The sequence below is a fragment of the Aquila chrysaetos genome, chromosome 22 (genome assembly GCF_900496995.4).
Source record: "Aquila chrysaetos chrysaetos chromosome 22, bAquChr1.4, whole genome shotgun sequence".
NCBI classification, from domain to species: domain Eukaryota; kingdom Metazoa; phylum Chordata; class Aves; order Accipitriformes; family Accipitridae; genus Aquila; species Aquila chrysaetos.
Genome location: NC_044025.1, coordinates 17,532,127 through 17,546,289, shown reverse-complemented (window position 1 = coordinate 17,546,289; position 14,163 = coordinate 17,532,127). Strand labels below are relative to the sequence as shown.

General features: G+C 37.7%; 1 protein-coding gene across 3 annotated transcripts in view; it reads left to right on the top strand.

Moving 5' to 3' along the window:
* SPOCK1 (SPARC (osteonectin), cwcv and kazal like domains proteoglycan 1) overlaps positions 1-14,163 on the top strand; it is a 327,067-nt gene that overhangs the window by 89,236 nt on the left and 223,668 nt on the right. The gene's annotated exons all lie outside the window — the stretch shown is intronic.

The following is a 14,163-nucleotide window of genomic DNA, read 5'->3' as shown; positions in this document are numbered from 1 at the left end:
TTTAGCCTGTGAGTCCCTTGGGTTCTGTGAGATCCTGAAAGATAAAGATTTTGCCAGCTTTTTCAAATTTGTAGGGAAAGTAATTAATTTATTTTGCTAGTGAAAAGACACCAGAGTGTCACTGTTGATGCTTAGAATTCAAAACTAGACATATTCAGACTAGCAATAATGCTCTTAAACAGTGGGAATTAACTAGTAGATATCCAGTTGCTTCTTGGTCATGTGAAATCCTTAAATTGGAACTGGATATCTTTGTAAAAATTTAGGCTACAGTAGGTATACAGATTCTGAGTTTAACACTGAAAAGACTGAAATTTAACATTACAGGTGGTCATCTTTCAGTCAAGTTTTTACTAGCAGAGCAACTGCTACCTTACTTTTTTTTTTAAATATGCAAGACTTAAGTGTCATAACAGAGCCTTATAACAATAAAGTAAACTTTGTTTTAAAGTCACACACTGTAGTATTCCTGCATAATGAGGCAGACAGTAATTATGAAAATAATTTTAAAAGCTCACTTTTTCCCTTTTTGTGCATGGGAAATGTGCCAGCTTTTTCAGTACTCATAGATTCATAGACTTCACAGTCACAGTGGTCTCCTATGATACTTTAATACTTTAATCTGATTTCCTGCATTACCCTTTGACAGGAGAGGCTGAATTCTTCAACATCTTTTCTGATGCCATTATGTATTTGTTTGTTTATTTATATTGCAATTTTACTGGAGACCTCAAGTCAGGAGTGGAATTTCTTCATGCTGGGGTAAAAAAAAAAAAAAAAAAAGCCATTATGTATTTGTTTGTTTATTTATATTGCAATTTTACTGGAGATCTCAAGTCAGGAGTGGAATTTCTTCATGCTGGGGTAAAAAAAAAAAAAAAAAGCCAGAACACCCAAGATTTTGTATGAGTCTCTATTTCTAGTATGTTAATTACTTTCTTCCATTGAATGAGCAGTCAGTGTTTTGGCTTCAACCCTATGGCTTTTTATTGTGACCGGCACAGCTGCTGTATCTTTTTTGTTTCCCAAGATCATACTCCAGTTTCCAAGACATTTCCATATTGTTCAAGGTGTGTCTGCTTTTGAGTTTGAGTTGGTTTATACCAAATTGCCCCCATTCTTTTAATGTAGGATAGCCCCCATCTGATTGAAATAACCCTAATTTTCCATTGCTTGTCATTTGAATGTTACTTCCAATCATCACAGTGGCTCAAGTCTACCTGTAACTGTATTTGGAAAGAGTTTATGGCTGACTTGTTTCCATTTCCTCTGTTTTAGGAAAGATAGCGCTACTCCCTCTTATTTTTTTCCTTTCAGAATAAAAGTTATTTCTTTATTTCATTCAGTGCTTTTGACATCACATAAATTTCATAAAATTCTGTAACCTAAAAAATTAATAATTTTTCTGTCTACTATTAATAATAAAATAAGGCAATCAAGTGCAATTATCTTTAGAGTCTTTCACAGAAGTGCACAAAGCTACACGTGTCTGTGTTTCCCTACAATGTTCCATTGTGTTTAACTGTTTCTACATTTGTGGCACATTGTGGAATATTTCACCTTTCTGCTTCCAGTTTTTTAATTAGGGCTGCCTTAGTCTGTGACTAACCTGTGTATCAGAGTATGTAATTTCTGTCTTGATTGTCTCTGTGTATGTGTAAGGGAGGGAAGCAATGCTGCAATCTGTTCACTGGTATTTCTTACAGTAACAGTAAAAGAAGGTAGCACCAGACTTCAATGAAGCCCTGTTTTGTTAGAGCATGTGTATCTCTGTGTAAGAAAATAGTAAATTTATTGAGAGAATAGCTCTGTATTTGATACGTAATTCCCCCCCCCCCCCCCCCCAAAAAAAAAAAAAAAAAAAAAAAGAAAAAGCTGGGTGTAACATTTGGGAGAGGAAGGTTTGGGTGTGGATTTTTTTCTTCTGTCTTGTCTTTTTCTTTTTTTTTTCCCCTTTATACTAAAGGAAAAATGTGTCCCTGAGAAATGTTTTTGCACCACTTCATGGTGAACTCGGACGCTTCAGAGTCAGACTTTCAGTTCGTAGAATCAGCCTCAACTCACATGCTTTCAAAGTTTGGTCAACTTTCCTCATCTGGCCATCAGAATTTCAGCAAATCTGTTCTGCAGGAACATCTAGCTTCTTTTTGAACACGGCAATACAATATATTCACTGTTCTGTCCTGGTTTATTTATTTTAAGCAAAGTCTCTTTTCATGCTTATGATAGGTTAGTCATCATCAGAAAATTATCTCTGATGTTTGTTGATCAAGAGTGTATGCTCCAGAGGAAAGGGAACCTGAAGCTGTCGCATTATTTTTGTTTGTTGGAAAATATATGCCTTAGTTGCTATCAGACGTGATACTCAGAGTTGTGTTAGGACACAGTCATTCACTTTGCCATACCGATGATAAAGCCAAACGAATACCTTTAAAAAAGTAAGAGCCTTTTTCTTTCCCTTTTTCCAGTGCTCCTCTCAGGTAGGAGACAGCTAGCAATTTCAATGACTTGAGTTTATGGATGGCTGCAGAAGCTGTCTTCATTCACACCCTGTATATATCCATCAGCCACTCTGCAGCATTTTACTGCAGCAGCAGGGGAACAGCTAATCAGGCCCATCCCAGTGGAGTGCTGCGATGGGATGGAGAGTGCTGGACTGTGTGTTTGTGTAGGCTTGGAAATGCGCTGGAACAAGAAGGCTGTTTGGAACTTGAGCAGTCAGAGGCATATTTTGTAAGTAATCCCCCCCCCCCCCCCCCCCCCAGCAAACACACATATTAAAACCCTTGGAGGTTTAATAATGAAACAAAACGTATTTTCCTACTTTTTGCTTGTTCTTGTGTATTTTAAGGGCAAAAATTGCTTATGGCAAAAATTAAGTACCCATTAAAAAATTTGCAGACTGTACCAAATGTAATCAGACTTTCCTTACATCACAGCAACTGAATATATAACAGTATGTTTTTTTTCATCTCCAAATCACTTTCAAGCGTAGAAGCAATGTTCATGCCACTCTACTGCGGTGGGTACATTGCTCCAATTGCTAAAGAGAATATTTTAGTAAAGAAACAATGTTAAGAGCTTGCTTGGCATACAAAAGTGTAGGTCGTCACACTTCAAAAGGAAGAAAATTGTTTTAAGTAGAATTGGGTATTTCATGGATTTATATGAATTTGACCCAGGAGATGAGAGGTCCCTAGACCATTCCCCAGATTCTTTCTGAAATTACGTTATTTTGACTGATGAGCTGAAATGAATAATATTGCTATATAATGCAGCCAGTATAGAGTGATTCTTGCTTTGGAAGTGTATTTGTGTTGCACGTATGTCCAGCACTGTTCTTTCCCTCTTCCATCTCAGGCTTTTTTGCTATGCATTCCAGAAAAGCTAAGCATACTCTGTGACAGCCAGGTGAATATATATGGTGTTTATAAAAACAATATTTTAGCTATCAATCTTCTGAGCTGGAGAGATACCTGTAGTAGCTCAGTGCTCAGAGGTGGCTCAGAGCTCTATACTCCAAAGACCCAAGCAAGTTTTGGCATTACAAGAGATGTATTGAGGAAAAAAAAAAAGGGTCCTCTCTGGGATCCAAAGAGTATTTTGGGGTGTTATGATTCATCAGCATTTTGATTTGATAATCCTAGCTGCTAAAACCTGAATAGGTCACTTTTGGGGGGAATGCTCCTGAATGACTTGTTTCCCAAGTGCAAGCACTGGGAAAGGAGAAGACATTTTTAAATGATTGAGGAGAGAGTTGGGGAAAGTGACTGTCTGCAGCAAGAAAACTGTTCGTCTAGGAAAGAGGAGAATAGTCTGGTCAGCCATGTGTGGAGAACAGCAGAACAAATCAGGCAGAGAAGGAGTAGAGCATAGGACATGTAGATGAGTTAGAGAATAAACAAAGGCCAGCTGCTGCCTTTTGGGGAAAATTACCAATTTTAACTTTGGCAAAGTTACCTTCAAAGTTTACCGTGCTATCTATGGAAAAATAAGTTTCAAGATCACAGCTGTATGAACAGCCCGTAAAACTCTGTAGCCAAAAATTTTGGATAAGGGATCAGAGACCTTTCTCCTTTATTGCTTTCATCAGTGCTCCCACTTCATTTGCCCCTAGGGTCAGCAGAGTCCAGTCCAGCCCTGTCCAGGAGACCTGACCTGGGAGCAGCTGTGTGTGCATATCTCTACATCTTAACTGTTCTCTGCCTGCAGTCTTAAGGCATCCCTGACACATTTCACATTTCAACAGCCCTTAAATCCTAACATCTTTGCCCTCCCACAGAGGTTTTATCTGTAGCATTTTACGCGCAAACCTCTACTCATCTGCTCCTGCTCCACACCATATTCCCAGCCTCATGCTGTTTGCTGACGGACTGGTGCTCAGCCTCATATCAGAACTCATTTGCCATCCACTGCTGCCAAAGATGTCCTACGGTATTGGCACAGCGGCACAGCCCATGCTCTGCATGCCTCTCTCCTTATACAGTTTGTCTTGTTGCAAAGAGAAGAAATGTGTCTGCATTCAGGGGGCTGCTGCTTCATGCTGGTAAATCACAGGTTGACCATCACTGTATGTGTCTTCGTGAACGAGCTAATGGTAAAATAAACCAAAAAAGTAGCAGTGGACCAAAGATGTTTTGCAACCTTCAGCATAAAAGAAGAGAGACCTGACAGTTTAAATAACACATGGGAAATAATCATGCATTAGAAGCACTTGGAGGATTTCTTCCTAGTGAACTGGAAATTTTAATCCACTGAATGAAAAAATATGTTATTGCCTGGCTAGAATGAACTGAAACTAGATTCTGATTTATCCAGTATGGGAGTATTGGAATTGCCATAAACTGAGAGCATTATTATGTTCTGAGCTTACTGGCAGTAAGTTGTTGAGGTATGTCCATAGGATTGCATTATAGCAACTGTCTAACTTTCTAAAGATAAAGTCTTTGGTTCAGTTTTCACAGAACTACTGGATGATTAAATCTTCAAACAAATAAACTACAGTCTGGTTTAGATTTCTCTAAAAGCTAACATTTTCTGGTTTTGAAATATGAAGTAGGAGGCAATCCATTGTCTAGCTGATGAGTATAGGTATAAATAATCAGTGTTCATCAGAATGTCAAAGAACATGTGTAGAATCTGGAAATGGCAGGGTGGTGAAGAAAGGCAACATTCTGTGAGTACCCCCTAAATAATAAACTAAATTTTCAGGAAATTCCTTCAAACTTTTCTTGACAGGTATGTAATAGACATGTAACATTCTTTGTTTTTTCTCTGTAGCATCAGCAAATCATGAACCAGTGTTTTTGCTAGTGCTGTTGCTGCAGATGACCAATATATTCGGAAAGGAATCCATTATGCTTAAGCTTAGGAGGAAGCATTGTAAATTCTCAGCCATGATTTTCTGTTATTTGTATAGAAATAAATTAGGCATTAATTCTTTAGTCCATATTCTGCTCTCATTTCTATCACTTTTACATCTGCACAAATCTGCTAATTTCAGTTCACGTACTCCTGATTTATACTGAAATAGCTGAGAATATAATCTGTCCCAGTAAGTGCAAAGTAAACAAAGAGAAATAGGTAATTAAAGATATCAAGGACATATAGGAGACAGAAACTCTAGTGAGAATCCATCAAATGCGTCAGGACAGACAGTGAAAAATCATGGTATCTAGATGACAGCCAGAAGTGAAATAGAAAGCAGAATAGGAGTTGTTTTTCTAAAACATGTTGAAGAAATGCCAATGTGAAAGATAGTAAGTGAGAATACATTGGAGATGCCAATTGCAGAAACCCAAAAAGGTCATAATAAGAGGAAATAAAAAAATTAGGTGCTTATCCTGAAGATCAAGTTAGAGAGACTTGAATGCAAAAGGGAAAGAGACTGAAGAGAGTAAATGTAAACTGTCTTTTACTAAAAAAATTTGATGTGGGTGGCTGAAAACCAGTATGAAGTTGAGAGAAATTTAACAGATCAGTGAGAGCAAAGGTTTTTTCAACCTGATTGAATGCAAAACCAAGAAGAAAATCTGAGCCAAGGTGAAGAAACATAGGTAATGATAATTCTTTTAGGGAGTAGCATACTAAAGTTGAAGCAATAGGCACAGAACAAAAATAACTGCTAACAATCTTCAGTAAACATTCATTCTGCTGCTGGAGTCATCAGCAATCGCAGAGAACTCTTCACAGTGTTTGTAAAATGTAGAACCACTGAACCTCGCAGAAAGAAATAAAAGATATGTAGGTAATTGTGCAGTTCTCTTTAATGTTAGTACAAACCTTCAGGAGAAAAGCTATGAAATTCAAGAGGCACTCAGAAGATGCTGAAGGTCTTAAAATCCAGAATTATGAAGATTTATGATTAATGACTTTTTGCCTCCCCAGCTTGTTTTGAGATTTTGATGATTTTTTTGAGGCAGGAATTTTAGATTAACCATGCAGACTAGATACAATAAGCTGTAAACCAGTAAGTAGAGGCAGTTTGGAATGAAGGCAAAAGGCTGCAGTTGAAAATATAATTGCACAGATATGGTAACCAGGAAAGCACACTACAGGGTCACACCTTATAGTGACAAAGAATCACACAGAATATTGAATATGGTTGTTTGAGATGTCTAAGTATATTGACTTAGTGTGAGTTTTTCAAAAACGAAAGGCTCCATTTTTGTAGCCTATTTGTAGATATAGGGAAGAGGGCATCATACTGAGTGTAACACAGTCAAATAAAATAGTACTGGATCATGCAGGGATGTTGGTGTGGGGTGTATATTTATTCATCCTTCTGAGCAGATGTGAGAACTCATTGTGGCCATTCTCTTCAAGCTCTTCCCAGCTCTTGTCATGATTAATGACACTTGATTTTTGAAAAGGTAGTTACAGATGTATAATGATGCCTTCCGGCAAATTTCAGGATCTACCAGTCTTTCTCAGAGGTGAACTGTAGATGTAATCTCAGAGGAGGGTCTGCTGTAAGGAAAAGAATAATTTAAAAATTCAGAACATGGTCTGTTGGCAGCTGGTTCTTGAGATTCCTGCTTGCCCTCTTGCTGTTGCATTACACTTCACTTTCTGGATTCATCTCACACTGCATCAGACTTTCCCATCACTTTCTCTTCAGTTAGTAATATTGCTCAGCCCACAACAGTCTAGCTCACGTGATCTAGATCTCTTAATCATCCACTATTTAATCAGGATCTGTTTTGGTCCTTGAAGGTATTAAAAGTAGTGTACAGTGAGCACAGGGCATTTCTTCATTAGCATTTTAGTTTACATCAAAGTATGCCTTGGAAGCAAGTCTCCCATTTGTCTCCAGTTACTGCAGTTACATTGCAGAGCATGTGAAATAGATTCCTTATTGATGAAAGGAGGAAACAGATGTGCTTGGAGATATGCGTACCTAATAACCAAGAGATCAGTTCAGGGGATCAGGCTGGAGCTAGTCTGAAGCAAAGTGTGGACTTCACGTGCAGAGCAGATGTTGGATCCTCAGCATGAATTACTCCATCCTGCAAATCCACTCCTCAGGCACCATGCTGCTTGTTGATGTAGATGTCAGAAGCTGTACTGTAGGAGGCTTATAGTCTATGTTCCTTCCTTCTATAACATACATCTGCAAACCTGCTTGTGTAAATTGCAACTGGTGAAGGGTCCAGTCCTTCCCCTGTCACATAACATAGTGTTTTTCAGCCATCAGATGTTCTTAACCTACTGTTAAGAAACAATACATTAAACCATCATTTGCATTTTATTAACTGATTGCAGGGTTCTAACATGAAAACAAGTGCACATAGCCTCCAGACTGGTGCTAAGGACTCAGTTTACTTTTAAGCATCCCCTGTAAAGCTGTGGCAGTCTTAGTGTCTCAGTGTGGTCAGCTGTAATTTTCTGAGGACTAGACAAACTGGGAGATTTAGGAGAGTGTCATATAGGGCAGATTTTTCCAGTCCTCAAGCTAATATTAAAACTCTGTGGGGTGTTTTTTATTCAGCCCGATTTTTGTCTCTTGATTTCAGGTTGCTGTTCCCCTCACAAACACTTTTCAAAATACTTTTTTGAAAATGAGTTCACCTCTGTTGAAATATTCTACCAGCTCATATTATGTTTGACTGAGCTGACAAATGGCTTGACAGCATTCCTGGAATCTGCCAAAATACAATTTCAGAAACTACAATGCCAACCAAGGTAATAATCTAAATGAATGTTACTGCAGCTGAGAACTCACATTCCTGACTTTCTTTAATTCAGTTAGAACCAGGCGAGTCCCCAGTTGTTTGTTTCTTAGTAATTGTAAAAGTTTCTGGTTTGTGTTTCCCTGTTAACACATGATTATAATTCACGTTTCTATGGTTAGCTTATAACAATTTTAACACCTTTCAAATTGTTCCTTAAATAATGGGGTGAACAATGGGAATGACCTTAATGTACAACTCTGAAGAAGAATGTACAACTACTAAGAAGTAGCTTCAGTGCAGGAAATGCTATGTTTTAATTAGCTGTTCAAACTCCATTGGGTCTCCTAAAAAATGAGCAAGAGCTGCTGTTGTTTAGTTCCTCAGAAATCTCAAACATATATGAATTAGCAGTTTCATAGTGTTTGTGGAGATGAAGTTTATCTTGTGGATTCTGTAATGTTACTGGGTTTGAAATGTAATTTTGAATTTGAGCTTTCTTAGGTATTAAAGTTGTTTTAGAGGACCTAGAAATAGACATTATAGCCCAACCACTTCTGCAGTTGAGAAAATCACCTTCCTAGAACACAACAGCAGGGAATTTTGCCTTCAGTGGAAGCAGAAGGGAGCTAAAAATCAGGGAAAAGATGATGCTTGGGTGATGTGAAAATAATGCTAAATCTGTGTCTGTCTCCAACAACAAATATTTAATAAAGGTAAGATTGAACCACTTCAGGACACTTTTCTTAGAGGGTAGATTTCCATTTTGTTCCTTTTGCTAAAATCTGTTAGGATAAACTCCTCTCTAAGTCCATTCTTGTATATATTGAAACAAATAGAAGTGTGACTCTCAATCTCAGCTCTTAGCTTGCGTGAATACTGGTCTTTAATAAAGAAATCTGCATGATTAATTTGCAAGTAAAACATGCTATTTTGGTGGAGATTCTCAGAGCTTTCCACTGCTTGTGACACTCATGAATGAAGTCGAGGCTTTGGCTTAGCAGCATGAAAAATTGTTTATGAAGAGCACTTAAGGCATATGTTCATTAATTAGGTCACTAAAGACAGAAAGAAACAAATCCCCCCCCCCCAACTGGGTAGGTTAATTATAAAGCATCTGCCTCAAACCTTTTGGTACTACAGTCCATGGAACCAAGAAAAGGGTTAGTTTATACTGTGTATGGTGTTGAACAGAAGACAGAAGAGTATTTTAAGAGATTAATGTTGAGTTTTACTCACTGTCATCTTAATATATGTGTGAAATTCATAGTAAATATGTGTATGTGTGTCTGTGTTGGAGGGAGGGTTCAATTAGGGTGCGTTTCTGGAGATCCTCAGCACATTTACTTAATAATTCTATATTCTATAGATGCAGCTGCTCTCCAAGATATGTATTTCCTCTGATTTTACATCTCTAAGGTTTGGAGATTAGTTAGACTGCATGTTTGAACTATTTTCTCAGTTGTTAGAATTAAATAGCTAGTTGTACTAGATCTCAGGTGTAAAATTGCAGGAGATCAAAATTCAAATGTTCTCTTGTGTCTAAAGAATTCTTTATGACCTTCAGTACTCTTTGGTTGCCTCTCAATGCTGTTTTTTTCAGGTTCTATTCTTTGTTAAAATTCTGTTTTGATTTGCTTTAGACCCATTTCATTATTTAATCCCTTTAACAGTGAGCAACTGTAATGTCTAGAGATCAGGAACATACTTCTGTTTACCGCAGAAGAGTTTAAAAATGCCTTTTTGAGATCTGGAAGCTATTCTCTTGAGCCATGGTTGTTTGGTTAGAAGGTTCCTGCGATTGTAAAATAAAGTTTTGCTACATCTTACTTTCTCGTGTCATTGTTCATTCCATGCTGTGCCATGCTACATACTGACCTTTTATCACTGATGCACAGAGGCGTATGTTCTGGCAAGTTCAAGAGTGCATTATATCTCCCTACAGGAGACTCTTTCAGATGTCTGTCCTTGATGCAAGAAGCATGCTACTGTAAAAAATGAAAGGTCACTTAGTTTTCTCAATTTGGTCAGAACAACTTAGCTTGAATGTTGCTTTATCGTCATAGTCACAGCTATGGAAGCTTAATACAATACATATTTCATATTTTTAATTCATCCTTTTCTGAGCAGCTCTGAACATGCATCAGTAATGACAATGTTCATGCTGAATATTGTTTCTGGAGTGTGTATTGTGTGAAATTCCCGATGTACACGATTAAGAATTTTACATGATGAATCAAGAGCCAATGAAAACATAAAATGTTCAAAGTTTTTGAAATCATGTAGCACCAGTGTATCATGTTTGAATCTTTCTGCTTACTCGTTTGTCATGATTCTGAAGCAAAATGGAAATATAGTCTGAGTATAGCTGACATAATGGTGCTTGCTAGTATATCGACTTGTAACTCATGTAATGATGTAGTCTCTGCAACAGTACTTTTGGGGGGAGTAGTTCTGGGCCTAGTGTATAGGGTATGAGGGGTCACTATCTCCCTCCTTGAGGGGAAAATACTAAGATGGTTGCAGTGGTCAAATGGAGTAAAAACTTTATCCAGTAATGATGATGTTGCCTTTGCTAGCTAGGACTCTTGCTAGCAAATAGAGGTGTGCAAATTAAGCTATTAGATCATATTTTTCATTGCAAATGCAAGTAGAACTCTAGTTTGACTTTTGTGGCTTAAAATGTTCAGCATGGATCTGAAGTTGCCTTTGGACAGTGTTCCATGGACTTCTTGAGAACAAATTATGCACTAATTGGGCAGTCAGGTGCTATCTTCTGCTAAAATAAAATAGGATCAATGCATATGGAAATCTTTGTACTGTGGACGCTAACAGCCTTGGCATTTAAATCCCACTGGAGCCATTACTGCAGTTTACCTATCCTTTGCCTGAACCAGAATATTTTGTTTCTTTGGCCTTTTCATCTTACCTTTTTTCTTTTTTTTCCATTGATTATTTGAGCTAAATCTTTTAAAATACCATTCCAACAAAAACTGTTTCTCTCCAAAATACTATTGCTTCAACCAGATGGCAAGTAGCAATCATTTATGAAAGGTAACTTTTTGTTATTGTTACTTTACATCTGACACAAGAAATTAGTTTCTTACTATTCAGAATAATCTGTTTTATTTTGTCAGTTTAATGGATTAATGAGGTACCGTCAGTAAAATGTTACGTTTGTGCACCTCCTATGATTTTTCAGGAAATGGGTAGAGATAACATAAGTCTGTCAGTAACAAAATCATGAGGGACTTTACTTGAATCAGCCAGCCCCAACTATTATGGAAAACCTCATCACATGATAAGTTTTATAAACTGAGCAAGGTATTTAAAATAACCTTCTATATGTTCAAGTTGTTGCTGATAAAGTGAGGACCGCTTTCTTGAGGGAGGACAGGATTTCTGTTTGCAGCAACTGCTGCAAGTATTTAGCTGTTTTGTTTCCATTAAGCTTGCTGTCAGTTTTGCATAATGATTTTTGATGTGTTCTTTTTTTTTTACAATGGATAAAATGCCAGAGACAACTAACAAAATGATATTATAAACTGCAATGGAAACAATACATTTGTAATGGCTCACAGGGTTTCTAATCTGAAAATGAGTACAACTGTCACACACAGTCAGCAACTGGTTATTCCCTAGACTAGTTGACCATGACTGCTTTTTCCTGCTGCAGTTCTAAGAAATTTCAAATACTGGCTAAAACTGGCTAAAAGGCCGCAAAGTTGTCCTTTCCAAGAGCAGCCTGGCTAGTTTGATTTCACCTTTTGCAAAGGTTTTTCTCAACAATACTTGGATTTTCCTTGAAGCTACAAGTGAAATACAAACAAAAGCATGTGTGCTCCCAGGGACAGTTCATTGCTCATAATTCAATATAATTCATACAGTCTCCTTCCAGTCATTAGTTATGCATTTAAAGAAGTAATTTTAAAGACTTAGGACACAGTAACTAGTTTAACTGTCTCTATAGATCTCAGGAAATCGTGTCACTAAATATCAAAGTTAGATAAGTTGATTTCATTCAAGTACTGTTTGTTCCCTTGTACGTTTTAACCACTGGGATTTGTGTATCTAAGTAGAATAGCAGTATGATTGTATTCATAACTTTTATTTTATAACTTTGATGTTAGGAGAATTATCGCTTTATCTCATAATGAAATTATTCCTATAATGGTAAATTAAAAAAAAAAAATCACATGACTCAAAACAGATTTCTGAAGGCTTGTGAAATAAAAGAAGAAATAACTATGTATTTACTCATTATGCAAATTGTTATTCACTGTAAAGCAGTTCTTATATGTGAAAGCAGTGGTAGCATTAGGATTCTTTTATGTGGATGTTGTTCTCCAGATACAAACCCCAAATGTTCAGCTAAAAAGGGCCAGTGAATCTGTCACAAACAGCTACTGCAAATGTACTCTCGGAGCAACAAAGATACTGAAGGTGAAGTAACATTGCTAATGGCTTTATAACCTTCAAGCTCAATGTGTTTGGCTTTCAAGCTGCCTAAAAACAATTGCTTTCTAAGTATGTAATTTGAGTCTTGAAAATTAAGATGTGGAAAGAGTTTAGTAGCTATCATTTCAAGGTATGTTTTAAATATTACACCTATTGAGAATACGATTTTATTAACAATACTATTCTCTATATAGAGGGAACCTGCATGGGGCCATTCTTCACCAATATTCACAATAATAATCCTAGATGAAGGCACAGTGGTTTTGATAAGTGGAAAACAAGCAAATGATCATGTGAGAAAACAACACTAGGCCAGGTTCTCAACTTGTGAATCTTCAATTCATGCAGCAGGCACTTATGTTATTTTTGTGCATTTGTTGGACCTTGTAAGGATCACTAGATTCAGTGAGTTAGCCTGTCTACCCAGTTGCTAATTCATGCTTAGTGTTAGTTCAGAGATCGGAAATAATGCTGCTTTAAGGAATTCCACCTGGAAGGAGGAAGAATATATTTCTGTAATCTCTGGCTCTGCTTCTTGCTTCCTGCTCGACTAGGTGCTACTCAGTTTGTGAAAGTGGGAGTTAATGATTCCCAGGGCTGCTTCTATCTGTGCTGAAGCTGCTGCACAATTTAAGTAGTTCTTCACGGGTCAAACTGAGGACCAGCACAAAGCTCACAGGGAAGAGGGTGTGTGTATTTTCTAGCTAAGAAGAAAAAAAACATTGGTCTTGACTGTATTTTCCCCATCCTCTGAAAACAGTGTAACACCATTGACTTGAATGTGTTCCACGGCAGACTTTTGTTTTCTAACTGGGTTATATAAATTCCACAGCAGATAGTACAAGTGCCAAGCATCATTTTACCAGAGGGATGCCTCAAGCTTATTATACTGAAAGAAGTTTGTTCTCTGGCCTCCCACGAAGGCACTTAGCTTTGCTACCCTGTACCATCCTGCTTGGGCTTGGCTCCTTGGGTGGGAACTCCTTGGTAATGAGAGCACAAACAGCTGCTGCAATCAGGACCTCTTGCACCCTGTGGAGCTCCAGTCATCTTTGTCCCAGAATTCTGGTGCCGTCCTCTTCCTTTTACTTGTCTCCTGTTTGCCGCCTACATCTTCCCTCCCAAAGAGTCCTGTTTCTGAATAAGTGATTATAAATTTAATTTACTGTCTATCACTGGGAACCCTGACTAAAGTCCAGAAGCTGAAGCAACCATGTTTGTTGTGGGAGGTGGATGGGGAATTCTGGTTCAGTAGAGATTTGCATAAACATGCTGTAGGTATTGGGGTATAATCAGAGAATAACCAAAGAAATCAGAAACTCTCAATTGTCTGGGACCAAATGCTGGAGAGTGTAGGGCCTTACAAATTTGTTTAGGGGTCAGTAACTATTGAGCTTCCCTGCAGATTGCCCCAGGATCGGATTGCCTGAGGAAATTGTTTCAGCTGAGATGGTAAATCATCTCTATACCACCTCTCATCCTCAGGCCTTGTTAGAAGTATTCCATTGCCTGTCTTCCCTCCATCCTAATTCCT